This window comes from Dipodomys spectabilis, unplaced genomic scaffold (assembly GCF_019054845.1).
Source record: "Dipodomys spectabilis isolate Male_0828 unplaced genomic scaffold, ASM1905484v1 ptg000457l, whole genome shotgun sequence".
NCBI classification, from domain to species: domain Eukaryota; kingdom Metazoa; phylum Chordata; class Mammalia; order Rodentia; family Heteromyidae; genus Dipodomys; species Dipodomys spectabilis.
This window is the reverse complement of record NW_024871134.1, coordinates 2,741,696-2,768,383: the sequence shown is the minus strand read 5'-3', so window position 1 is coordinate 2,768,383 and position 26,688 is coordinate 2,741,696.

The window sequence follows — 26,688 nt, the reverse complement described above, 5'->3', positions numbered from 1 at the left end:
CGGACTCGCTGGGAGAGTCACCCGGGCCCCGCTCTCCCAGCACCAGGCTCAGCAGGGCCAGCTCCGCCTCTAAGACCTCCTCGGCCTCCAGGGCCTCCCCGGCCTCAGTGCAGACCGGGGCTTTCCGGTCCTCCGGGCCTTGTGCGCGGTCCCCCTCGCCGCAGCCGGCCTTCTGGGGCTTCGGGTCCTCATCGCTCTGCGGCTCGTCTTCTTCCAGCAAAACAGGAAGCTGGTGTACCCAGGGCCTGGGCATTACCAGGCGGGGCCCCAAGTTGATTCTGTGCTGCAATGGCCTCACCGGAGCCTCGGCCCAGGGCCCTGCCCTGAGCATCAGACCTCCGCCCCTCGGGAACCTGGCTTGGCCACGGGCGGTCACTGGACGCTTCGGGATCCTGGGCATCCGGCCTGGGCTACGGGTGGTCACTGGATGTTTCTGCACCCTGGGCATCCGGCCTGGGCTGCGGGTGCTGTCTGAGCGCCCCTGGATGCTGAACTGGGTCACATTGTGGGCGTTCACTGAGCGCCCCCGGATCTCCAGCCTCTGGGCTGGTTTGCGGGGGGGCACTCGGCGCCCCTGGATCTCAAGGGTCTGGGCCCGGCCGCGGGTGTTCAGTGGGCGCCCCTGGATCCCAGGCATCCGGGCTGGGCCGCTGGTCAGGGTGCGCCTCTGGGGCACAGGCATGCTGGCTGGGCCATAAACGGTCTGGAGGTCCGTCCGGACCTCCTGGGCCCGCCCCAGGCTGGCAGGGGCCACCTTCGGGCTTCTCCAGGAGAAGGGCCAGAGGCGGTGGCGGCCCGGCTGAGGTCCGGGCTGGGGTCTTGGCTCAGCTCTGGGTTGGGGGCCTGGCCGGGGTCGGACATGGGGTTGGGGCTGGGGTTGGGGCTGGGATCGTGGCATGGATCCGGACTGGGGTGTCACCCGGGTTGTGGTCCAACGTCGCAGGGCGCGGACCAGCCTCCCTCTCCAGGATCCATTGACGCCTGAGCTAGCATACGCGGGGAGATCACAGGACGACATGTCGCCTGCTCCACCGTCGCCTGAGAAATGAGCCAGGGACGCGGGCGTGGCTGTTAGGCCTGGGTTCCAGGTTCCAGGTTCCATTCGTCAATTGTGAGGCTGGTGAGGTCATTTCCGTGTCTGCGTGGGCCTCCCCACCCCCACCCGGAAGCCCGGCTGACCGTTCGGACAGTACCGGGTCTGCACTGCGTTCTCTACCCTCCCTCCCCCCCCCCCGGGCGGCCCGGGGCAGCAGCGCAGGGCCTCCGGATGGACTCGAGCCCTCCTCTTCTCCTCGGTGGTGATTCACCCTGGATGAACCAACCACACAGTCTCTTGGGGCCTGTGCAGCCCGCCTGCCCCGCGTGTCCTGGGTGCGGGGACGGCCTGGCCTGTTGTCACTGTGCATGGCCCCAGTGCTGTCCACCGTGATCCCCAGTGCCGACTGTGAACCCCGGCGGCGGGCATGGCCGCCACCCCTGCTGGAGGTGACCGGTGGGACCAGTACAGACTGGCTGCAACAGGGCAGCTCCAGTCCCCACCGGGCACCCAGGCAAATGTGAGCACAAGACACACATGAGTGCACACCATGTACACACTCAGACAGATGCAGATGTTCACGAGTACATGTGAGCAGGACCGGCCCCATGTGGTCTGAATGGCCGTGAAAATCTCCTCTCCTATTAACCACCAACATTGCAGAAGAGGAGCTGTGGTTCAAGTGGGAGAGCACCAGCCTTGAGCAAAATAAGCTCAAAAACAGCGCCCATATCCTGAGTTTAAGTCCAAGCGTGAGCGTACACACACACACACACACACACACACACACACACACACACACAGAGTAATTTACTAATTAGAGGCCATGCAGAGAAATACAACTCAGTCCAAGTATGTTTGGGTCATCATGTAGTGTACATTTTATTTGGCGAAGAGTATGCAAAAGAGGTATAACTGTTCTGCACAATAAGCTAAAACAAACGGTGCTGGCTTTTTCCCTGAAGAGAGGGCCTACAGTCTCACACATCATTCTTGCTTCTCTCTCCCTTCTATTTCCAGTGCCAGGAGGTCAGGTGTCTTCATCCCGGGCCCCCAGCCTGGTGAAGCCTACCTGAAACTCACTCACTTCCACAAATGTCTTGTCTGTTTTGCTTGGCAGATACAGAAATGTGCACTGAGGCTCTAAGATATTAAAATTGGATTGATACATCCAACATGATTCTCAACACCAAAAAATAAAAAGTTGCATCTAAAGGGAGATGACAGTTTCCACATACTGTCTCTGACATTAGTGTGCTATGCTTGTAAGAACTTGGAGAATACGTATGTCAAACTATAAAAAAAAATCTCCGATACAGAGGCAGGGCTGGATAAGGATAGAAGGGGGGGGGGGGACACTGAACAAGATACATTGTACTCACAAACTGACATTTCGAATTTAAACTGCTTTGTGTAACTACTTAATGAAAATATTAAGAAAAAAGCCTACAATATTCAACAGGAAAACTGGGATGATCTTAAATTTAATACATTGTTTAACACTCAAAATAGGCAATGCACATAAAGCATGTGTGTATATGTGTGTTAGTAAACAAAAAGAGGGGAAAGGAAAAAAATTACTTATAGAAGTAGTAATAGAATATTCTGTGTACCGTGAATAGCTACCTTTAGGGTCAAGTAAAAATGTTTGGAGAGAATGATAGAAATGACTCGGTCTGTGGCTAGAAAGACTGGAAGAAAAATTGAGGAATGCTAAGAAGAAGGGGAAGGAGGAAGAGAAAGAGAAGGAGGAGGGGGAAAATCAGAGAATAAGGCAATTATGTCAATATCTTTCTTTTGAATGTTGCACAAAGATGTCCCTCTTAGATGTTTATTTAAAGTTTCTGGCTTTAACTTCTTTCTCAAATAGCAGAAAAATAGGAGATATGTGTCCTCACCTTTCTGAGACTTTATGGCTTACAAGTTTTAAAACTTTCCAATGCACACACCCAAATTTTAGTAAGAAATTCAACTTTATTGTTTTGTTCTCACTAAGTTAAGTAAAGGTCCCACACATTCTAATGTATAAATTTCCACTCAGAAAATGAGTATTACCTCAGCCTTTGTCACAGTCTCTCCGGAGTGATTGCATTTCAGCACCTCTTATGACAGGAAGCAGCCAAAATCAAGGATGAGATTTGTTTTGGAGCCTCAGAAGTAAATATTTTAATCTTTCACCATTTTGTTCTCTAGCAGATTCAAATCCGATCATTCTCCCTTGCTAAAAGACTTGTGATCATCTGATTGGCATTGTAATTTCCCTGATTTAGGTATGTATCATTTGTAATTCATATTTAGCAATGGTGGGATGGCTACTATTTATATCCCTTTCTGTGTGGAAAGCTGAAGGTCTGAACAGAGACATCTGTATCTCTAAGGAACGAATTCATTTACTAACAATGACAAACCACTTGGGCTCAAAGCGATTATAACTCTAAACTTCCAATTTGAAGAACTGGATTACTACTTTCTTGTCAGACCCTGACACCATGATTCTTCTAGCTGCTTTGGTTTGTTTTTGCTTTTGTGTTGGTGGTGACACATGTCTTTGGTGGTATTTTGTTTCTTGTTTTGGAGAGGAAAGGATAAAGCAGCCAGAGGAGACCTGCTGTGGATCTGTTATAAATTACCAAGCCAGGTTAACATTATGAGAAACACCTTCCACAGGACTTGTGCCATGACAGGCAAGGGAGGAGGAACATTGCAGTCACAGCTCTTGAGCAACGCCATGTGGAGCCTGCACCTGAGCCTGGATTCCAGCCTGTGGATCTCATGGGGAGTGAGGAAGTGGTCACGTGCAGCAGAAGTTTTCCCACGAGGAGGAGGGTCTGAAAGTGAGGTTTGAGGCTGGTGAGTCCTGATATTTGGGGGTCCAAGGAACCTATGTGGCTGTTCATGCCATAATCGCAGACCCCCTAAAGTTTGACAAAAAAATAAACTATCTGTCGCAATTAAAGATCACCTTCAACAACTGGTGTTGAAAAAACTGGGCCTCCACACACAGAAGGCAGAACTGGATGCTGCCCTGTCCTGGTGGGACAGGACCTGAGTACGAGATCTAGGGGAAGAGGTGGGGAGACACCAAGGCAGGACCTGAGAGCGAGAGCTAGGGGATGGGGAGGAGAGACACTGAGGCACACTGGCAGAGGGAAGAAATTCCCGAGTAAGTTCCAGGGGAACTCAGCAAATAGAGGAAAGGATCTGTCAAGCTTAAAAGCTTCTGCACAGCCAGAATATGGTTTCTCAGCTAACGTGTCTGAAAATGGAATGAAATCATGGCCAGCTATACACCTGACAAGGTTAATTAACCAGAATATACAAGCAGCTCAAAAGACTAAAACATCAAAGAATCAATAACTCAATTACTACCTGTGCGAACAGGCCATGTAGACACTTCTGGAAGGAAGAAGCACATAGGGTCACAAGGACATAAAGAAATGTTCAAAATACCTGAGCGTAAAGGAAATGTAAGTGAAAACTTCCGTGAGCTTCCATCTCACACATATCAGAAGGGCAGAACACCCACAAAACACAAATGCGTGCAGAAGGCACTAACACGCTGTTGGTGGGAATGTAAGTGAGTGCAGCCACGATAGCCATCAGAGTGGAGGTTTCTCACTGCACGGTGAGCCCTACATGCCCCCGAGCGCCTACCCACATCACTGCCAGCGAGGACGCAGTGGTAAGCCTCAGCCAAGCTCATCACCACACTATTCACAAGAGCCAAGAAAGGCAAACCACCCAGGGGGCTCCACAAAGGGAGAAGAGATTCTTTTAACTGTTGTAGATACACAATGAAATGTGGTACCACTGTTGAAAAGAATGGCATGATGTCATTTTCAGGGAAATAGAACTGGAAAACATTACACTAAGCCAAGTAATCCAGATTGACAAAGACAAAGGACACAGGTTTTCTCTTATATGAGGATTATAGACCAAAATAATGTCTCATACAATCACACACAGGGGGCATAAACTTCTGTGTACACAATGTAATTCACAGAAGTGTCAGTGTAAGATAGTGTAAGAAAGTAAGTATCAGAAAGCTGACAAGGATTGCAAAGTGGAGGAGAAGTGGGAGTGGATGGATGAGAAAGGAGCAGGGGACAAAGACAGCAGAGCACTCAATGAAACCTGCAATGGAGAAGGGGAAGTGTGAGAGGAGGCTGGGGCGGGAACAGACAGCATGGGGAGAAAGACAGAGACCATCAAGAAGCCTAGGGACTCAGATGGACATGGCACCTTGTAATACCCTTGTGCAACATTTGAAGTTCAGAAAAAGAAATAAATAAGCCATTTTAAAACGATGTGTTGTAAAGGTGATGAACAGGGGTTACAGCTACATAAGTCACTAATGAATGCATTTCTTTTTAAACACTATTACTCCTTCCCTCATTTTCTCCCACTTACCCCTCCTCTTTCCCCTACCCCCCCAAGTTGTAAAGTTCATTTCCAACATAGTGTCTTATATATATCATTGTTACAATGGGTCAACCTGTATCTTTGTTACAGCTTTTTATTATTTCTCTTCCCCTCCCCAAATTAAAAAAATATATATACAAGATGCGGGGCACTGACATCAAATACAGGTGTTATACCATGTGGGAAGAACATAGAAGAGAAACAAAAAAATCAGATAGTACATTTTAGATACATTAAAAACAATAGCAAGAAAGATAAAACCTCTTGTGTCCCTATCTTGAGGTTCATTTCACTTAACATCAACTTATCTGGTCATATGTACATAGCTTTTGACCTTTTCTGCTTATCCTCAACTTATACTAGTTATTGCAAATAAGGGAAACCATAGGACCTATGTTTCTTTAGGCCTGGCTTACTTCACTTAATATAATTTTTTCGAAGTCTTTCCATTTCCTAACAAATGGGGCAATGTCATTCTTTATGATGGAGGCATAGAATTCCATTGTGTATATATACCACATTTTCTTGATCTATTCATCTACTGAGGGCATCAGGGTTGGTTCCTTATCTTAGATATGGTAAATAATGCTGTGATAAATGTAGTTATACTGGTAGCTTTAGTATAGCCTTGTTTGTGATTGGGTAAATAAATGCCCAAATGTAGGATTGCTGGGTCTTAGGGGACCTCTAGGTGGAGTCTTTTGAGGAACCTCCATACTGCTCTCCAGAGTGGTTCAACAAGTTTACACCCCCACCAACAATACAGTAGGGTTCCCTTTTGGCCACATCCCCTCCAGTAGCTCTTGTTACTAGATTTCTTGATTATAGCCATTCTAACTGGGGTTAGGTAGAATCTCAATGCTGTTTTGATTTGCATTTCTTTTATGGCTAGAGAAGTTGAGCATTTCTTTATGTGTCTATTGGCCATTCTTATTTCTTCTTCAAAGAAGTCTCTTTTTAAGTCTTTAGCCCACTTATTAATTGGACTATCGTTTCTTTTCAGATTTGTTTTTGGATGACTTAATTTTTTGAGTTCCAAGTATATTTTAGATACGAGACCCTTATCCATTGTATGGCTAATGAAGATCTTCTCCCACTACATGGGCTTTCTATTGATCTTGCTAGCTATGTCCTTTGCTACGCAAAAGCTCTTCAGTTTCATGTAATCCCATTTGTCCAACCTTTGATTTGTTGTGTTTCTGGATCTTTATTAAGAAAATTTCAGCCTGTGCCAAGGAGACCTAGGGTTTCTCTTATTTTTTCCTGTAATGTTTTCAGAGTGTTTGCTTTGACTCCAAAGACTCCAAGGTCTTTGATCCATTTGGAGTTGATTCTGGTACAGGGTGATATATAAGGATATAGCTTTAGTTTTCTACAAGTGATTAACCAATTTTGCCAGCACCATTTACTGAAGAGGCTGTCTTTCTTCCATTCTATTTTTGTACCTCCCTTATTAAAGATTAGATGGCTACAGTTCTGTGGGTTCATTTCTGGGTCTTCAGTTCTATTTCATTGGTCCTCAGATCTGTTCTTGTACCAGTCAGTACCAAGATGTTTTCATTACTATAGCTTTGTAGTAGAGTTTAAAATTTGGTGTTGATATTCCTCCAGCCCTGTACTTTCTGCTAAGGATCTATGTGGGGTCTTTTATTGTTCTATACGAATTTTGGGGTTGCTTCTTCTATTTCATTGAAGAATGAGGTTGGGATATTGATAGGTATCATATTAAATTTGTAGATAGCCTTTGGCAGAATTGCCATTTTCACAATGTTGATCCTTCCAATCTGGGAGCATGGGAGGTTTTTCCACTTCCTTATTTCTGCTTTAATTTCCCTTTTCAGGTTTTTAAAGTTTTAATCGTAGAAGTCCTTCACTTCTTTAGTTAACTCCTAGGTATTTTTTGTTTGTGGGGGGGGGGATTATTAAAAAAGGAGTTGCTTCCTGATTTCATCTTCACTCTTCTCACTGTTGGCATACAGAAAATCCATTGATTTTTGAGGGTTAATTTTATACCCTGCTATTTTGCCTCAGTTTCAGATCAGCTTGAGTAATTTGGGAGTGGAGTCCAGAGGGTTCCTCTTTTCACTGTATTTGATGTTAGTATAATTTGTGGAGGGGAAGGGAAAAAACAATTTTTTTTTTATTGTGAAGATACCGTATAGAGGGGTTATAATTACATGGGCAAGATAACGAATACCATTCTTATCATGCGTTGTTGCCTCCTCTTTGTTTAAATAGGGATACAGGTGGACCCATTGCAACAATGAGATCTACAAGACATTATGTTGAAAAATGAACATTACAACTTTGGCATGGGGGGAATTGGAGAAGGGGCAGGGGAGATGGGAAGGGATGGGAAGGGGAAACAAAGGAGAAGACAACATTGCTTGATAAGAAATGTAAACATTACCTTGCTCATGTAATTGTAACCCCTCTGCATGGTATTTTCACAAAAATAAATAAATGATTAAATAAATAAATAAAATTAAAAGGTAAAAAAAAGTAAATAAATACAAGATCATGTCACCTGCAAAGAAGGAGAGTTTTACTTCATCTTTCCCTATGTGGATTCCTTTTATGTTTGCATCTGGTCTTATTGATGTGGCTAGGCATTCTGATACTAAACCGAAGAGAAATGGAGAGAGCAGACATCATTGTGCAGACATCATTGTCTTGTTCCTGAGTTTAGAGGAAAAGGCTTTAGCTTTTTGCCATTAAATATAATGCTTGCTGTAGGTTTGTCATACACAGCCTTTATTATATTGAGGAATGTTCCATGGATTCCTTGTATTTCCAGAGGGTTGTTGGATTGTGTCAAATGCTTTTTCTGCCATCTATTGAGATAATCATGTGGTTCTTATCCTTGCTCTTGTTGATGTGATGAATTATATTAATTGATTTGTGTATATTGAACCAACTTTGCATACCTGGAATGAATCTTGTTTGACCATGGTGTATGATTTTTTTGATGAGTTGTTGAAGTTGATTGGCCAAAATTTTGTTGAGTAGCTTTGCATCGATGTTCATCAAAGAAATGGGTCTATAATTCTCTTTCTTTGATGAGTCCCTGCTGGTTTGGGGATGAAGGTCACAATGGCTTCATAGAAAGAGTTTGATAGTGAACTTTCTCTTACAATTTCAATGAAGAATTGAAGGAGCATTGATGTGAGTTCTGCTTTGAAGGCTTTATAGAATTCAGATGTGAATCCATCTGGTCCTGGGCTTTTTTTGGTGGGAGGTCTCTTATTGCTGTTGCTATTTTGATGTTTGATATGGGTCTGTTAAGTTGGTTTAAATCATCTTGGCTTAGTTTGGGTATGTCAATATTTGCTAGAAATACTTCCATATCATCCAGATTCTCAAACTTATTAGCATAATGGTTTGAGAAATATTCCCTTATAATGTTTTATATCTAGGTTGTTTCTGTGGTGATGTTTTCATTCTCATCTCTGAGTTTGTTTTTTTGTGTATGATCTCTTCTAAGAAGATTTGCTAAGGGTCTGTCAATTTTATTAATTTTTTTCAAAGAACCAACTCTTTGTTTTGTTGATTCTTACTATTTTTTTATTCTAATTCATTTAATTCCTATGTAATTTTAATTATTTGCTTCCATCTACTGGATTGGGGTTTAGCTTGTTACTGTTTTTCAGGGAGCTTCAGGTGCATCCTTAAATAGTTAGTTTGAGATCTTTCTAATTTGTTGATATAAGAATTCAGAGCTATGAATTTTCCTCTGAATACTGCATTTGCTGTGTCCCAGTAGAGCTGGTAATTTGTGTATTGATTTTTGTTAAATATCATGAACATTTGAATTCCTTTTTAATTTCTTCCATGACCCATTTGTGGTTCAACAGTGTGTTGTTCAGCCTCCATGTGTTACAGGACTTTCTTTTTTGGCTTTTGGTGTTGAGATCTAATTTTATTCCCCTGTGATCTGAGAGAATGCAGGACATAATTTGAATGTTTCTGAATTTGGACCTAAAATGTGGTCTATTTTTGGAGAATGTTCTGTGTGCTGCTGAGAAGAATGCATATTCTAATGCTGCTGGGTGAAATATTCTATAGATGTCTGTTAAGTCTAGTTGGTCTATGCAGTTGTTTAGATCTGCTGTTCCTCTGTTGAGTTTTTGCTGAGTTGATCTATTCAGTGGGGATAGTGGTGTGTTAAACTCCTCAACAATCAATGTCTTTGGATCTGTGTGTGATTTAGGGCAAGTAGTGTTTCTTGGATAAATTTGGGTGCTCTCTTATTTGATGAATAGATATTTAGAATTATTGTATACTCCTGTGAGAGAGATCCTTTTATTAGTATGTAGTGTCTGTCTTTATCTCTCCTCACTCCTCACTAATTTTAATTTGAAGTCTATTTTTTCTGAAATTAGGATTGCTACTACAGCCTGTTTGTGGGGTCATTTGCTTGGTAGAATTTATTCTAGCCTTTCACTGTTAGAGTATAATTGTTTTTGTGGGGATGGTGTATCTCTTGAAGACAGCAGATATATGGATTCTGTTTTTTGATCCAACTAGAAATTCTATGTCATTTGTTTGGAGAGTAAAGACCATTAATATTGAGAGTTAGGATTGAGAGGTGTTTGGAAGTTCCTGTCATGTTATCTACCTTCTTTGGGGCTTTGTCACCCAGGTTCTGCCTATGTTTATCTGATTCTTCATTTGGGGGCTGTTTCTCTGCCTTCTGTCTATGATAGCACCAATTGCTAAATCATAGGACCATATATAATGAAGCATATAAATATGAACTCCAAGAATTGGTAACAAGAGGTTCTTATTATGTCCTGTATACAGTTATTTCTATTTTTTTTCTTTCTGTGTTAGTTTTCTTTACCTTTTGTCTTTTTTATAAATAAACAATTTAATTGAAAATTGAAAGAATACTTTACTGAAGGTTTGAGTGATGTATTCTTAACCACTGTTGCAGAATAACAGAGTCAGAAATAGATAGACATGCTAAAACATAAGTGGTTAGCAGAGGTGAATGATGGAGAGTGAAACTTTAAATTGTCAAAATTAGAAGAACTAAACTATTTTCTAAAATGTATCTGCAGTCTTCCTGCCAGAATACATGTCCCATGTAGGAGAGATTTGTTTGCTTTATTGAATTGAAAATGATCTGGGTAATTGTGCTAAGATGGTACTGAAACCCAGAGACAATTCACACCCTCAAGCATTGGTGGCTGCCATATCTTGTCTGCACTGAGAGAGAGAGAGAAGACAGCTTACATTGTCACTTCAGTTCAAAACTTATTTGCAGTCTGTTCTCGGTGAATACAGTTATTTTCACAATGCAACATTATTCCACTCTTTTCTACAATGTATTATTGAGTTTCACAGTGGTCCAGACAGGAAGATCAAATCTATGTAGCATGCTAGTGTTATTGGATTAGTATAAGCAGACTACAAGAAAAAGAGGCAGGGCTGGGAAGGTGGCTCAGTGGTAGAGCGCTTGCCTTGCATGCCTGAGGCCCTGGGTTCGATTCCTCAGCACCACATAAGAAAAAAGAAAAAAAGCCAGAAGTGGCACTGTGGCTCAAGTAGAGCACTAGCCTTGAGCTGAAGAGCTGAGGGACAGTGCCCAGACCCAGAGTTCAGGCCCCACGACCGGACCCCCCCCCCAAAAAAAAAGAAAAGAAAAGAAAAAGAGGCAATCCAAATAGCCCTTTCTAATCTAAGGTACCCAGACATAACAAACGTGTATATGTATAATAACTAGGAACTGTCAGTAGAAAGACTGTCTAATCTCTGTGAACAGAAGAAAGGTCTTATATATAATATCACATCTAGACAGGTTTATGAAGATGAGGGTGAGCAATGTTTTAAAAGTTCAGTCTGTTCAAAGTTTGTGAGGAGGAAGCTTTTTTTCCTTGTGATATTCTGGGTGTCTAAAGAAAATAATGACTATGTTATAGTCAACCCAGGCTTCTAACTGTAGTTAAGAGGACAGAAGAGATGGGCAGATGGCTTGTAATGTGTCCTCAGAAAATCTATTAAGGATTTTAGATGACTTGGTAATGATAACAAGTAGCAAGGGATAATTTTAACCCAGAACAGTGGTACTTTCTTGAGGACTATTTTACTTCTTGTAAACACTTGGCAATGGCTGAAGATAGTTTGTCCCTCTTAAATGAGGAGAGGGAGCTACTGGCATCTGACAGAGATGTGCTAAATATACCCTAATGCACAGATCATAGCCCAAGAGAGAAGCACTTTCTGGCCTAAGACATCCATCAGCAAAGGATGAGAAATTGTGTCCCTTTGGAAAAATGACAGGATTTAAAATCACAGTGTTTGTCTGGGGAAGGTTGATTTGAAGAGGGCCAGCAGAAAATACATGATGAAGAGAAAGCCAACATTTCTATTGGTCTCAGAAAGAGGCAGTACCACCTTGGATGGAGGCTGTTGGAGACTTGCACAATCATAAAATTTAGGAAAACAGAATGTCCTGAAACAGCAGCAGACCCCCACCCCCACCCCCGGATGTAAATGTCATGACAGATTTCTCATCTCTTCTCCTTGCTTTCTGGATCCGAACTTGCCCAGAGCGCCTCCAGATGCTTCAGGACAGCTTGCTGGAAGAGATCCAACTCCAGCCTTGGGCTGATGTGCACAGAGCCCCATGCAAAAGATTGTCAGCATTTCCAGTTGGCACCTCTGTCTTTTCAGGCTGGAGACACAGCCAGGGAGGGAGAGCAAGGGAGACGCAGTTTATCTGGAGTCTAACTGATCCTCCTCATGCACCTTCGCGGTCTGCATCGTCCCACGCATCCTTCACATCCAGCAGCCCATTCCACTGCCTGTGCGTCCAGAAGTAGAGGCCAGTAGCTTTTGGGGAATGGTTTACCCGCTTCTTCCAGCAAACTGCTCATAGAATTCTGAAATATTTGGGAATGACAAGTTAGATGAATTGTGTAAGATCAAGCCCTTGAGACAAATATGCAAATATTTTCTATCAATATTGGTGATTAAATATTTTCAATCAAATCCTGACAACACCATTATGGCACCTTCATTTTTTTTGTCGGTCATGGGGCTTGTACTCTGGGTCTGGGAGCTGTCCCTCAGCTCTTCAGCTCAAGACTAGCGCTCTACCACTTGAACTAGAGTGCCCCTTCCATGGAACCTTCATTTAACTGTTAAAATGCCGAAGGAAAATGGGAAACCAGGACCTTGCAAAGATGGAAACTCTGAATTTCTCGTCCCCTGCTCTTACTCCAATCTCTGGATGCCTGGCCCTTCCTTAAACACCAGTGTTCTTCAGCAATGGCAGCCTCTAGAAGTTCTCTCCTCTTCCAACAAGATTCTTATTGGCACAACTGATGAACCCTCAAATCTGCATCTTCTGTTATTGAAAGAAAACCCCACAGCCAGGGCCCAGGGGCTGTCAACTTCATCTTATGAGTGGAAGATTTATAGCACCATTTTTAAAGGTTATAGTAGACACAAAAAGTTTAATTTGTGGCTGTTTTCTAACTGATTGACAAAAAAAATGATTAGCAAAACAAAAACATTGGAAAAGGAAGAAAAAATTAAATATGTAAGTACAAGATGTGGAATTTGCTAAACACAGTGTTTCCATTGTCTCACCTTGAAAGGAATCTGCTTTGATGTTACTTTATGTATGTATAAAGCCTCTGGGTGCTCTGAAAGTTTCCTTAATGTCTGTGAGACAAAACAAGCAACCTCAAACAGGATAAGTAGCTCTGCCATTTGTTGAGTTCACAATGTCTGGAAGCATGCATACTTCCTCGTTTGGAAACTTGTAGCCAGCCTGAGAATAAATGATCTACCTGATTCCATAGAAAAGAAAGTTCTGAACCGTATCATTAACTTTCATACATGCAGTAACATCCATGAAACTCAGTAAAAACTAAGATTACAAGTTCTTTAAATGCACTGATCGTACATGTGTGTGTGGATGTATGTACATGTGTGTGGAGTGTGCACATGTGTCTGTGGATGTGTGTGCTTTTGTCCAGAGTGGCATATAGCTCTAAAATATATCTTTTGGGGAGAAATATGTTACAATCTTGTTGTATATGGTGCTAAGTTTTATACGGACTTTTTTGTGCTAATCCTAGGGATTGAACTCAGGGTCTGGGTCCTGTCCCTTGATATTTTTGCTCAAGGCCAGTCCTCTACCAACTTGAGCCACAGCTCCAACTTTTGGCTCTTTAGTGGTTAATTATACGTAAAAGTCCCATAGACTTTCCTGCCTGGGCAGGCATCAAATGGAGATCATCAAATCTCAGTTTCATATGCTGTAAGGATAACAGGCATGAGCCACCTGTGCTCAGCTAGAAACTTCTAGAAACTTCTAGAAATTTCACACATTTCTAACATACTTAATTTCCGTCTATACTCATCATCTCATTTGTTTTATCTGCATTTTAGCATAATTATTTTTGTTTAAGCTTTATCTCAGTTTTATCTGAAGGTTAGAAAAGATTGAAATATCAAAGAAAAATAATTATGCATTTTTCTGTCACCAATTTTATATTCACAGATTTAGGATAATTATTGTAGACAGACACACTGAAGAAAAATTATATGTTTTCAGTGAGAAATAGTCCTAGAATTATATTTTGTAAATGCATTGCTTTGGGCAAAGTCTTAACCCCAATTATTTCAATTAGGCATTTCATGGAATTCACTATATTCAATTAATATTCATTGAGTACATTCCTAACACTTCTATGGATACTATAAAATTCATCAAAGGGAACACAAGAGCTTTTGTCCCTGAAACTTGTTTGTGAATGTGAAGAAGAGTTTTACATGAAAACAGAAAACACCATGCTCTCTCCCTCAGATTTCATAGTTTTGCCTGAACAAGTATTTTGTGTAGTATAAAACTTAGTATCCAGAGCTCAGTGCTTCTGATTTTTACCTTGAGTAGATGCTGTGGTCTAGACCAGAAATAACGGAGATGTAACTTCAAATGTAAGGGCACTAAAATCCTAGTTCTTTACATTGAGCCAAAGTAGAAAACCTGTTTGCGTATTTCATATGAAAGGAAATTCAGTGGCAAATTGACAAAGTTGATACAACAGTAGAACATTGTATACAGCCATATCACTTCTAAGAGGGCGCAAAATTCAAGAATGCATAAAACTAGGAAGAGGACGTCTTCATAAAAGTGCTAATTTGGACTTGAAATCTGTCTTCTTACAAAAATAATCAATATAAATCACATGTGATTCTAATAAATAATTTTTCTGTTCCTAATGTTTAAAATAATTCTGAGTTAGAGGTTTGTATGAAGTGGTTTAATACTTGCTTACAAACCTTGATGCTCTGGTTTTAAGCTTTTGTACCCTTAAAAAGCTTAAGCTATGCCTACTAGAGAGGACATTCTGTTATATACTTTGAAGCTTTTCCGTGCAATGTGCTTTTTCCCTGCATTGAGGACTGAGCTCAGGGCCTTGAATGGGCTAGGCAAAGCTTGCCATTGAACCCTGCTAGCACTTCTTTTGCTTTAGGTTTGTTTTATTTTTTAAAAGTGTTTTCAAGAGTTAGTCTCACACTAACTTTCCCAGGCCTGGCTCAAGCTCAGATCAGACTCCCTCCACCTCTCTAGTATCTGTAACTATAGGCATGTATTGCTATTCCTCTCTTCTTTGGAGTTAGGATCTTTGTGAGTATCACTAAATATGCCTGGGCTGGCTGTGTGTCACCATCTTTTGTCTCTACCTGCTGGGTAGTTAAGAAATGGAGCATGTCAGTTATGTTCTATTTGGGGTATTACTGGGGGTTTGAACTCAGGTCCTTGAGTTTACAAAGCTGGTGCTAGACCACCTGAGCCCTGCCTCCAGCTCTTCATTTGATCGCATGCTTCGAGAAAACATCAAGACAGAGAGTTCCATTATGTTTCTGCTCCCTCAACAGGCCTACCACTCGTAGCTGGCTGTCTTTCCGTAGTCCACAGCTGCCTCCTCTAGAATCTCCACAGACTTTACAATTTCTGTGTTTTATTGTTTAAGGTCTCATTGTCCAATGTGACCTCAATTCATTATCTCTTACCCATAAAAGACCATTTTGAATCAACTGCAGCCCAAATTAAGTGCTGTTGTTTTTATTGTTGTTAACATGAACTTTTATTTTTTCTTTATGTAATCATACGAGTATCCTAAAACTTTTAAAATATGTAATAAATGTACTGTTTCATAATATTTGTATATAGTGTCCTTTTATATGCCCGTTGACTTCCTACTTGATTCATCTATAATTTGGAAGTGACAATAAAATATTCTTATTTATTATTATCTATCAAAATGATATAAGTGCTTGGAGACAATGTTTTGCACAGACTTCTGTGCCTTTTCCTGTGTAAACACACTTGCCACTTATTTTTCTCTGAGCTGTTTTCTCAAAGAACTTTCTACAGAACTCGTCGCAGAAGTGGAGGCTGTACGATTCTGGACCAGTTTTGCTCAGGGTCCAGGACATTAAGCAGGCATCTCCCTTAGATATCTCTGGCTTCTTCATATCAGGTTCCCTTTTCTGGAACATTCTAGAAATTTATGTGGGCATTGCCAGGTGTATGCCACCTAGCACTGTGAGAATCTGGCTCAAGGAATCAGCAGAATGATGTTCTTCTTGCCACAGCTTCTGAAGTGCATTTTACCCCCCTCTGCCTCTCATGCAAGAATCTAGTATCTTCTTCCAATATCTGTAAAAAAGGAAATGTGGTGTGTTACCTTCCTTATCGCAGCCATCTTTAGTAAGCTGAGGGATACTTTGAAAATTGTTTGACCTGTGCCAAATAATGTGAAGTATAACATAAGAAACCACTAATAAAATTGCAATTTTCCCAATAATGTAAAATATTACTACCCTAGGGGAAAAATAGAGATTGAAATATAGCTCAAATACTTATTTAACAAAACAAAAACATCTAATTCATTTCTAATAAAAAGATTTGCAAAGGGTGACACAGACAAAACGATGTAAAGCATTTCGTATTGATCAACTGTGAATGTAGTTTGAAATGGAAGCTCGTCTTTTGTTCCAGAAGGTAAACAAAATAATTTTGAAGAGTCTACTCTTTTATATAATTTATTTCTTTTAAATAAGGAAATGCTTAGGAGAATAGGCGTTGACAATATAATTGGATTACAACTAGAATGTAGAATTAAATAAATGATTAACATCGGATCATATGAAAAATGTCCAAGTGTTTAGAAAAGTTCCAAGAATGAATTGACGTTTAATTTAATGACATGTACTACATCACACTCTGAGTTGTTGTAATTAAATTATAAATATGAGGACTCTCATGGAATAGACTATGGATAACAGAATATTGGCTTTTTATTTCTCTATAATATACCATTTTTTTATCTTTTTTTTTTGGTTGTGGGGCTTGAACTCTGGGCCTGGGCGCTATCCCTCAGCTCTTCAGCTCAAAGCAAGTGCTCTACCACTTGAGCTACAGCACCACTTCTGGTTTTTCTAGTGGTTTATTGAAGATAAGAGTTTAATGGACTTTCCTGCCCAGGCTGGCTTTGAACCTCGATCCTCAGATCTCAGGCTCCTGACTAGCTAGGATTACAGGCATGAGTCACTGGCGCCCAGCTCATTTTTTATCTTTTACATACTACCAGTTATTCAAAAAATTAAGAGATGTTGCAAAGGACTAGAAATTTAAGAATGAACTGAGTGGAATGGGCTTAGTATTTTTACATCTCAATCTGCAGTGAGTGTTTAGGATGATTACTGTGTGAATATGAAGTGTGCTTTAACTGTTTGCTGTGTTCCTAACCAGACAGTGAAAGTTCCGTGTTGCCTCCTATGTATAGCAAAGACATTGGGTATTTTTTAGAGAGAGAGGAAAAAAAAACCATACTTAATTGTGAAATGTGCAACAGATGGTGGGACTTATAATCATTCTATCAGACTAATGGTGTACTGTCTACATTTTGGAATCTGCTTTTCCCCAAAGATGATGCTGGGTTGGAGCCATGCAGGCAGCTGGTGCATTGCTAATGCAGTTAGTTTGATATACCTCATCTATTAAGTCCCGTACAGTCTCCAGAATAACAGCTGACAAGCGCAACCGGCCACCTGGGAAAAGGCAGCTTCCACAGAAAGACAGAAATGTGTCTTCTCTTTTGATGATCGCTCTGAGCGGCTGATGACTGCAGTCAGGGTGGCGTCATTATTAGCCAGCTTAGAATATTCCTTCAGAAATGCATATTTTAGCACAAAGCGATTAAGAGTAATACACAGAGAGCCAACAGATGCTTTACCTATCATAATGTGGTTTGTAGACTAGTTCATAGGAGATTATACAGATGCCACACAAAAGTATCAATTACGTAACAAGGTTTTATCACAGAAAAAGAAAAAATACTAGCCCACAGACCATTGGCTAATTTGTGATAATTTGTATAGGTCTTAATAATAACTGAAAAATTAAAGCTAGTTTTCTGGAACACATTTAATGTCTGATATTTTACTGAATAAAAGCTTTTTTTTGAGGTTTCTTCAGCTTCAATAAGACAAGAGACTCTAGAGAAGCTCGTACATAATAAACTCGTACATAAACTCGTACATAATATGTGTGGTCAGAAACTACACTGGTGACTCAAAGGTTCACTGAGTGCTCCCTGTGTCATTCACAAAGCCCGTATGAGATCCCTAAATGCTATTTTCCCGATTTTGAAGCATTATTTCTCCTCAAGTCTTGAAAAATCATAAAATGATTTCAGTCTTACACTAATTACAAGATCCAACATTGTAGATATATTAAATGAAGAAGCTACTTAAACAAATAGCATGGAAGCTTTCAATCACATAAGATGAATCAAGTTAATTGAATAAAAATAGGTGAAATTTTGAGATGGATAATTTTCTTTTGAGTGTCACTCTGTGTGTGTGTGTGTGTGTGTGTGTGTGCATGTGTGTGTGTGAGAGAGAGGGTGTGTGTGTGTGTGTGTGTGTGTGTGTGTGTGTGTGTGTGTGTGTGCACGTGCACTGGTCCTTGGGCTTGAACTCAGGGCCTAGATTCTGTCCTTGAGCCAGTACCAGTGCTCTATCTCTTGAGTCACAGTCTAATTTACAGATTTTTGATGGCTAGTTGGAAAGCAGACTAGCAGACTTTCCAGCCTGGGCCAGCTTGAACTGTTCAGATCTCCGTAGGCTCAGGAGCTAGGATTACAGTTATGAGTCACCACTGTCCCGTTTGTTTTTTTATTATATTTTTATTAGCTTTAATTAGTTGTAAAAGGGAGTTACCATTAATCAAAACGGGTTATGAATACAGTGCACTTTGACCAGTACCACCCCTTCCACCATTCTTGCCCATCCCTCCCAACCCACCCTTTCTCTCAATTTTCCTACTTTTATCAGATATGCATCAGCATTATGACTGCATCCTCCTCATCCCCCTCTCCCTCCTTACCATCCCCCCACTTCCTCCACTCATTTCACTACCCCCACCCCTTAACTCCCCACCCAAACTCAACTACCAGCTTCCTGATATTCATTTTGTTACACTATGAGTTTTTCTAAAGAATTCTACCACTTGGATTCTCCACATAGATCACGTTTCAGTTAATCCATTTGTGCACACTTACACACAACCCCATATGTGTTCACCTGTACATACATAAACAAATCACATATGAGAGAAAACATGTTCTCTGTCTCTCTAGTCCTGACTTACTTCACTTAACATAATTTTCTTCCGAGTCCATCAATTTCTTTGCAAATGATGTGATATCATTCTTTGCAATAGATAAGTAAACATCCATATATTCTTGACCCATTAGTACATGGAAGGGCTTGCTGTGTTCAAACCGGGATACATTTTTTTAATGAAAAATGGCATTATAGAAAATAAACTATGAAACAATTATCACATGTTTGTTTAGGTGAAAATATAACTGAACCCTGGGTTTGAACTCATATAAAACAAATTACACATATAGCTAATGAAATAATTTATTCATGAATGAATGCATTTCCCCTCATTCTCAATAAATTGTGTATAAAGATGTGGAATAAAAATCATGACAGCTTATCCTATTTTAATCACTATGACTATTTTTTCAATATTTGAAAATTTTATTTAAATCTAAAGCTAAGTTTACTTATGGAAGCAACATAAATCTAATGTTGGCTTAAGGTTATTAATGCAACTAATTTTCTCACTTCTAAAACCAATTCAATTTCATTAAAATAATGTCTCTAATGTAAATATCATCATATTACATCTTAATTGAATCTGTGGTTTGGTATATAAATAAATGAATTTAGAGTTAACTCAGTTATTCATTACACTTTATTATACAATAGCAAAATAAGATAAAATCAAATTCCTCAAAGGTGCTTACACTATCTTTGAAATTTAGAAATAATGAGAAATCTAGCAAAGGGTGTCTATTTCTTCATGAAGTAGTACACTCCCTGTAGTCTACATTCTTCCTAAGATATAAATAAATCTGCAATTTGGTAGCTACTGAAGATGTCAAAGAGTAAACAAAATAGTTGAATCGAGGAAGGAGATCAAGACATAGAGAGAGATCTAGGTGCAAATATCTTCCCCCTTTCTCTTAGGAAGCTTTCCCCTTGAAAGAGCACTTACCCTCAAAACTTTGGGAAGATATATTTAGTAAAACTGACAGAAATCCACTTATTTCTGGAAGAGCAGAGAGGCGATCTCAACGAAACAGAGTAGGGGTGGAAATCAAAAGTGGAATGATTGTGTTCGACCTATGATTGTGTTCGACCTATCCAGCTAAGTACAGTCATTTACCAGTTGGATACTCAAACTAAGCCATGTCCAGTGCCAAAAGCTTACAGCTGTAATCCTAGCAACTCAGACCTGGAGATCAGGATTCAAAACCAGCCTGGGCAATCAAATCTGAAAGACTTTTCCCTCCGATTAACCTGCAAAAGCAGGAAGTGGAGCTGTGGCTCAAGTGGTATAGCTCCAGGCTTGAGCGGCAAAGGTAAGCCTCCTATCTTGACCAGTGGATTAACCTCTAGGTGGCCAAGGTATGTATCTGATCTGAAATCAACTTCAGGGCAGAGCTGACATTTAGAGCCCAGCTTGTATTTCCATTATCCAAATGGAACGTGAACAGAAGAGACAAAAAAGGACACAGCAAAACTATCAGAAATTGAGCAAGGATAATAACTTGCCACCGGTGCAGGTGAGCCCTTGTGAAGTCAATGCATAATTTGTGGCTAAAACATTCAAACAAAAACAAAGGTTGATGGTAAGATGATTAGAGTCTCTAAACAGAGCATGTCAGATATCCAGGAAGAACCAGCAGATGCCAGCATGGAGGAGGAGAGGCTGAGACACTGGAATGACAAGAAAACCAGATCAGCTACTATAACCAAACTTCACTAAACAAAATAAAACACAAGCATGCTCCAACCAAACAGGAAGAGAAACATTCTGAGTGAAAAGAAAGATTGTATCTGTATGTATGTATGTATAAAATTTGAAGGTAGGAAGGGAAGGTTGCCATAGCAACAATGAAATGTTCTACAAAGGAGTTCAATAGCAGAATGGAGATGACAAATTAAAATAGAAGAATGAAAGTCTCCAATTTAAAGTCCACAGTGCAGAGGGGGTGTGAAAATTAAATGGGTAGACCCTCAGAGCACATGCGATAGTATCAAATTTCTGATGTCCTGTGTCTCAAGTAAGAAATAGAAAGCAAGCATGACAAAAGAATGTGATATTATAGCTTAAAAAGCATTGGCTGAAATAAATAATACTTGATATAGGATATATTAAATTGCATACTCAAGAAACTGTTAAAACCCCAATAGAAGTACATTCAACTAGAGGCTGAGATCTGATGATCAAGGTTCAAAGCCAGTCTGGGCAGGAAATTTCCCGAGACTCTTATCTCCAAGATCGTATTTTAAAAAGCTGGAAATAGAGCTGTAGTTCAAGGGGGTAGAGTGCTAACCTTAAGCTAAAGAAGCTCAGGGACAGGCTTGGTCTGGTGTTTAAGCCCTAGGACTGGTACACAAAATAAAACAAAAAGTAAATTCAAGGGAAGCAAACTCAAGTGCACCTTATAAAATGGTGAAAAAATAAGTTTATATGTTTATGTACACACACATATATATCATATACCTTTTATATAATACTATATACAATATATGAATTTAACTTAATACTTTTGTAACATATTAGTGGTACGGGGGGGCGCATAATCAAGAATGTGGTGTCTTATTTCTTGAATGTTGAACATTGGCTATGATGCTAATTATTACAATAATGCCTCAGCCCCTAAGACAGTAAAACACCAGGCCAAGTGTTTGGAACATGACAAAGCGTGAAACACAAATGCTCACTTTAGAGTACTTCAGTTTTTTTTGTAACTGTTTTTTTTTTGTTTTGTTTTGGGGTTTTGGTTTTTTTGCTTTGTTTTGTTTTGTTTTGTTTTGCTGGTCCTGGGGCTTGAACTCAGAGCCTGGGCACTGTCCCTAAGCCTCTCAGTGCTCAAGGCTAGCACTCTACCACTTGAGCCACAGTGTCATTTCTAGCCTTTTCTGTGTATGTGGTACTGAGGGATCAAACCCAGGGCTTCATGCATGCTAGGCAAACACTTACCACTAAACCACATTCCCAGCCCTTGTAACTGTTTTAATCATAAGTAAATGCAAGATCCGGGTTATACTCAGAGACTGAGTGCTCATATCAATAATGACATTGAATCCTGACACTTGCCATAGAAAGAGAAATGTTACATAGAATGGATGTGTTCAAAGACATGAATGAACGGAGATCATTTGCTCAGAACCACACATTCATATAGGCAATACCAAGTTGAAAGTTCAAATGCTTGTCTGTCTTTCTCCACGACCACAGAAATTTGAGTCTACCTGAAAGCTTTCATAGACTGTCCCCTCAATCAAGAGGAAAATACTTTCCTTGATTTACACACACTCCTGGATTCGGAGATGTCAGCTCATGTCTAGGACTACATGATAAAAATAATACATCTTCCTGTGTAGCAATAGAATGGAAGATTGAAATATATCTCTTATGTACATAATACTTAAATTCCAAGTGTGCCTCTCGTCAGCCAGAATTGACTTCCTCTATCTGCTTCATGAGGAGAAACCTGTCCATCAAGGTGGTATCTATTTTATAGGACAATTAGAGTCAGTCCAATGCTATCCTATTTTAGATCATTGAATTTCACGCAGAATTGTTTGTATTTCATGCTCGCCTGGAGTGTTTTGTGATCTTTAGAATGCCTGCGAACCTCAAAGAGTTGTCCTCTTCAAGTACGATGGCAAAACACTAAAGCATATGAATCATTCCCATTTACTGTGGAGGTAAAGAAGTGCCAGGCAATGTTGACATTCATCTATAATCTCATGTAAACCAGGACAAAAATACCATGTTCATCCCGTGCTGAGAGCATCTGTCTGAAAGCGCAGAGAATCTCAGGCAGTGTAGTTAGCACTGGACAGTGATTTTGCTTCTAACAGCACAAGGCTGCGGGGCCATTCTGATAGTCTCTCTGCATGTGTATAGGCTTTGCATTTTTCTTCCTTGAAATGCATTTTCACCACAAAGAGAAATCAGCAGCAGAGCTGTGGAGAAAATAGGAGCAGCAGGCTGGGTTCCTGTGGGGGTCAGAGGCTTCCAGTTTTTTCCTAGCCCAGTGCTGAGTGTCGGGCCTCATAGAGAGGAGCATATACCCAATTGTAACTATGATGGTGTCCTATGAAGCCTGTCATCCCTCCATACTCCCTGCTGGTCCCTGCTCAGTTCTGTGGATTGACACATTTTAAAAGCCTTCCTCTAGCTACTTGTATTGGAGACATGATAAAATCAGAGGCTTCGTAGAAATATGACAGCCGCTCAAGTTATTCTTATTGTGTCTGTGCCAGTTTCTAAAATGACTATTATACCCTCTAATTCCACTATTGTGCTTAAGACTGGAGATGAAATGTAGATGAAGGTTCTTACAGGAGATAAAATGCAGATCTTGATTTTTAACTAAACTGAGATGTTGGTATGGGCATTAACCAACTCAATCAAAGCAAATCAATAAAAATAGAATTCTGCCTTCTCCCCAGAATGTGTCCCCAAACTTTCACCCTATGTCTCCATCTGAGGCAAAGTCTCAGGAACAAGGTATGATCCATCTTGATGTCAGAACTTTGCCTTCCTTAAGTTACTTCTTCACTAAATTAATACATTTCGGCGGAACTTACAAGGCCTGAAAATAAAAGATATTGTAATAATCTATAAAAATAGAGTGGAAATATAAAAAGGTATAGATATTTTTTTCCCCAGCCAAGATCAAGCAGTCTTTGGGCAGGGTAACCACAATATCCTAGAGAGAAAAAGCATAACTTATTTTTTCAAAAATTTAATCTGGAAAAGAAGAAAGTAAATATATTATAATACAATATTGAAATTTTCATATACATCTAAATTTATAAGAAAACTGCATTAAGGCCTAAAGTTTAGCTTGATTTTGCATTGTTACTTTATTGAGTTAAAATATTAACCACATTGAAAATAATTACACTTAACTACAATTATTCTAAATCTCTAGTATCCCCAAAGATATGTGCAATAAAAAGAGCTTTTTGCATTTAAAGACAATTTTTCAAATTAAGAAGAAACAAACATAAAAATTGTATATGCATCCTACTTTGAAAACTTTTGAGATTTAAATGTGATACTTTATTATTGTATCATTTGATATGTAGGGAGGCAATAATAATGTATTTGATAATTTATTTCACTCTATATAATGTTAATAATTAAATATTTTCTGCTTTTCTCTTTGCACTTGGTAACAGCTAAAATCGTAACATTACATTCATGATGAGTACATAAAGGATTACTGGTCTTTGAACTTTCAAATTTTGTGAAAATAAACACTATTACTTAATTTATTACTAGCTAATTAGAAAATATATGTATGGTTATAAAAGTGTACTAAAATCTTAAAAGGTAAGAAGTAGGAAACACTGAGAAATGTTTTTTACTATGTAATACATTCTGTTTTTTTTTAAAAAATTTAAATGATGTATGGAGGGGTTACAGTTACATAATAAGGTAATGAGTACATTTCTTTTTGAACTTTAACCCTAAAATACTGATCATTTTTAAGTTATTACTTTCAATAAGAGGTGGTTAGTTTCTTCAAATTCTCTCTCAATTTTCTCTTGTACCTATTTTTAAAATCATATATTAAGCCACTCAGCCACTGAAGGGCATTTGGGTTGATTTCCTATCTTGGCTATGGTGAACAAGGCTGTAATGAACATGACTGTGCTGGTAGCTTTAATGTGGCCTTGTCTGTGTTCTATTGAAAAAATGCCCAGGACTGGAATTGCTCAGCCATAGGGAAGTTCTATGTTTAGTCTTTTAAGGAACCTCCATATTACTTTCCAGAGTGATTGAACAAATTTACATTAACGCAAACAGTATAGTAGCATTCCCTTTTGGCCACATCCCCACAAGCATCTGTTATGGCTGTTTTTCTTGATAATGACTATTCTAATTGGGGTGAGGTGGAATTTTATTGCTGTTTTGATTTGTATTTTTTCTATGGCTGGAGATTGTGGACATGTTTTCATGCATCTATTGACCATTCTAACTTCTGAGAGGTTTCTTTTTAAGTCTTTAGCCACTTATTAAATACCTCTCAGTGGACAAATGGATCAAGAAAATGTGATATGCACACAGTGCAATTCTATTTATTCATCAGAAAGAATGATATTGTACCATTCATAAGGAAATGGACTTAGAAACAAATTTTAAATTAAGCACGGTAAGCAAGACTTGACAAAAAAATAGGTGGCATAGCTTCCCTCATTTGTGGTAACTAGAATGTGCATATGAATCTACAAGTAAATACACTGGATGGTTAAAGGAATTACACTGGGACACGGTAAATGATATAGGACTCCAGGCATTCACACAGAGTGAGACCAAAGGAGAATCTTCTTAGGAGAGGATCAGGAAGTTTCAATAGCTATGTCATCTGATCCCATCAACTAGTATTTATCAAAATGAACTCTGGGAAATGGAAACAAGAGTTTTCTTTTTTCTTTGTTGGTGTTTTTGTTTTCTTTCTTTTGTGCTATTTGTTCATTTATCTGTCTTTAGGAGGGTAAGGGGTCACAGAAATGATGGGACAATGGGTGAACAAACGTAGCAGTGATACTCATTACATACTATGTTAAAATGAACTGTACAACTTGGGAGGGGAAATCTGGGAGAAAATGAGGGAAGTACTGACACTATTCAAAAAGAACTGTACTCATTACATGACTTACATAACTGTGACTCCTCTGCTCATCACCTTGATGAAAACAATAAATAAATGAAAAACTCAAATACTAATTCAGGGGAAATTTAGGAAGCCAGAACTCTATGCATTTCAAATTTAATAAAATCTTCAAAGCAAGTATTATCCTACTGAAGAAAGGGATTGAAGTTTGAATTTTATGGCAGGAATTAGAAATCCTAGAAGCAAACAATTTTTCTTATATAACTTTATCATCCAACAGTTTTGTCTTACATAAAAATCTACTGATAAATAGCAAATGGTCTTTTATATTTAATTCAAACCAAAATTTCTAAAGTAAAAGGTTACAATTTTATACGTTAAATATTCTCTTTATAATTAACTATAGTTTTAATTGAAAAGCAGCACTATGTTTTTCTTAAAACATTTTGAATTGGTAATGGACAAAGTCTGGCGGCATAGGAATATCATTGGTAAACCTTATTCTTTGCTTAAACAATCTATCGATCATTTCCCTTCTAAAAAATGTTTCCTATTTTCCCTTTGATAATTGTTCAAATGTTATTTATGAATTGAGTAATAGAAATGAAATAGAAAGTGAAAGGCATAGCTTATCCCATGTTATGGAGACATATTGACCAAAACACAATTATCTGAGACGAGAAGTCTTGGTCCTCACCTTAGATTCAGCTACTCAGCTTGAGCTCACTGTCTCTCCAAACCATGGACAGCATAACATCCCTCCAGGGGCAATTTCTTAAGTACTAAGACAAGAAATAGTCTGAGGAACTTCTCTTGAAGATTGACTCAAACAGAGGAACCCAGAGTCATGTTTACTTTGTAAGCACACCACACAAGTTCTGTGTGAGATGATCAGCCAGTTTGGATAATCTCTCTGGGAAACAGAAAGGATGACGAAATCAGTGAAAGAAAAATCTTTGTTGAAAGCACCGAAAGCTA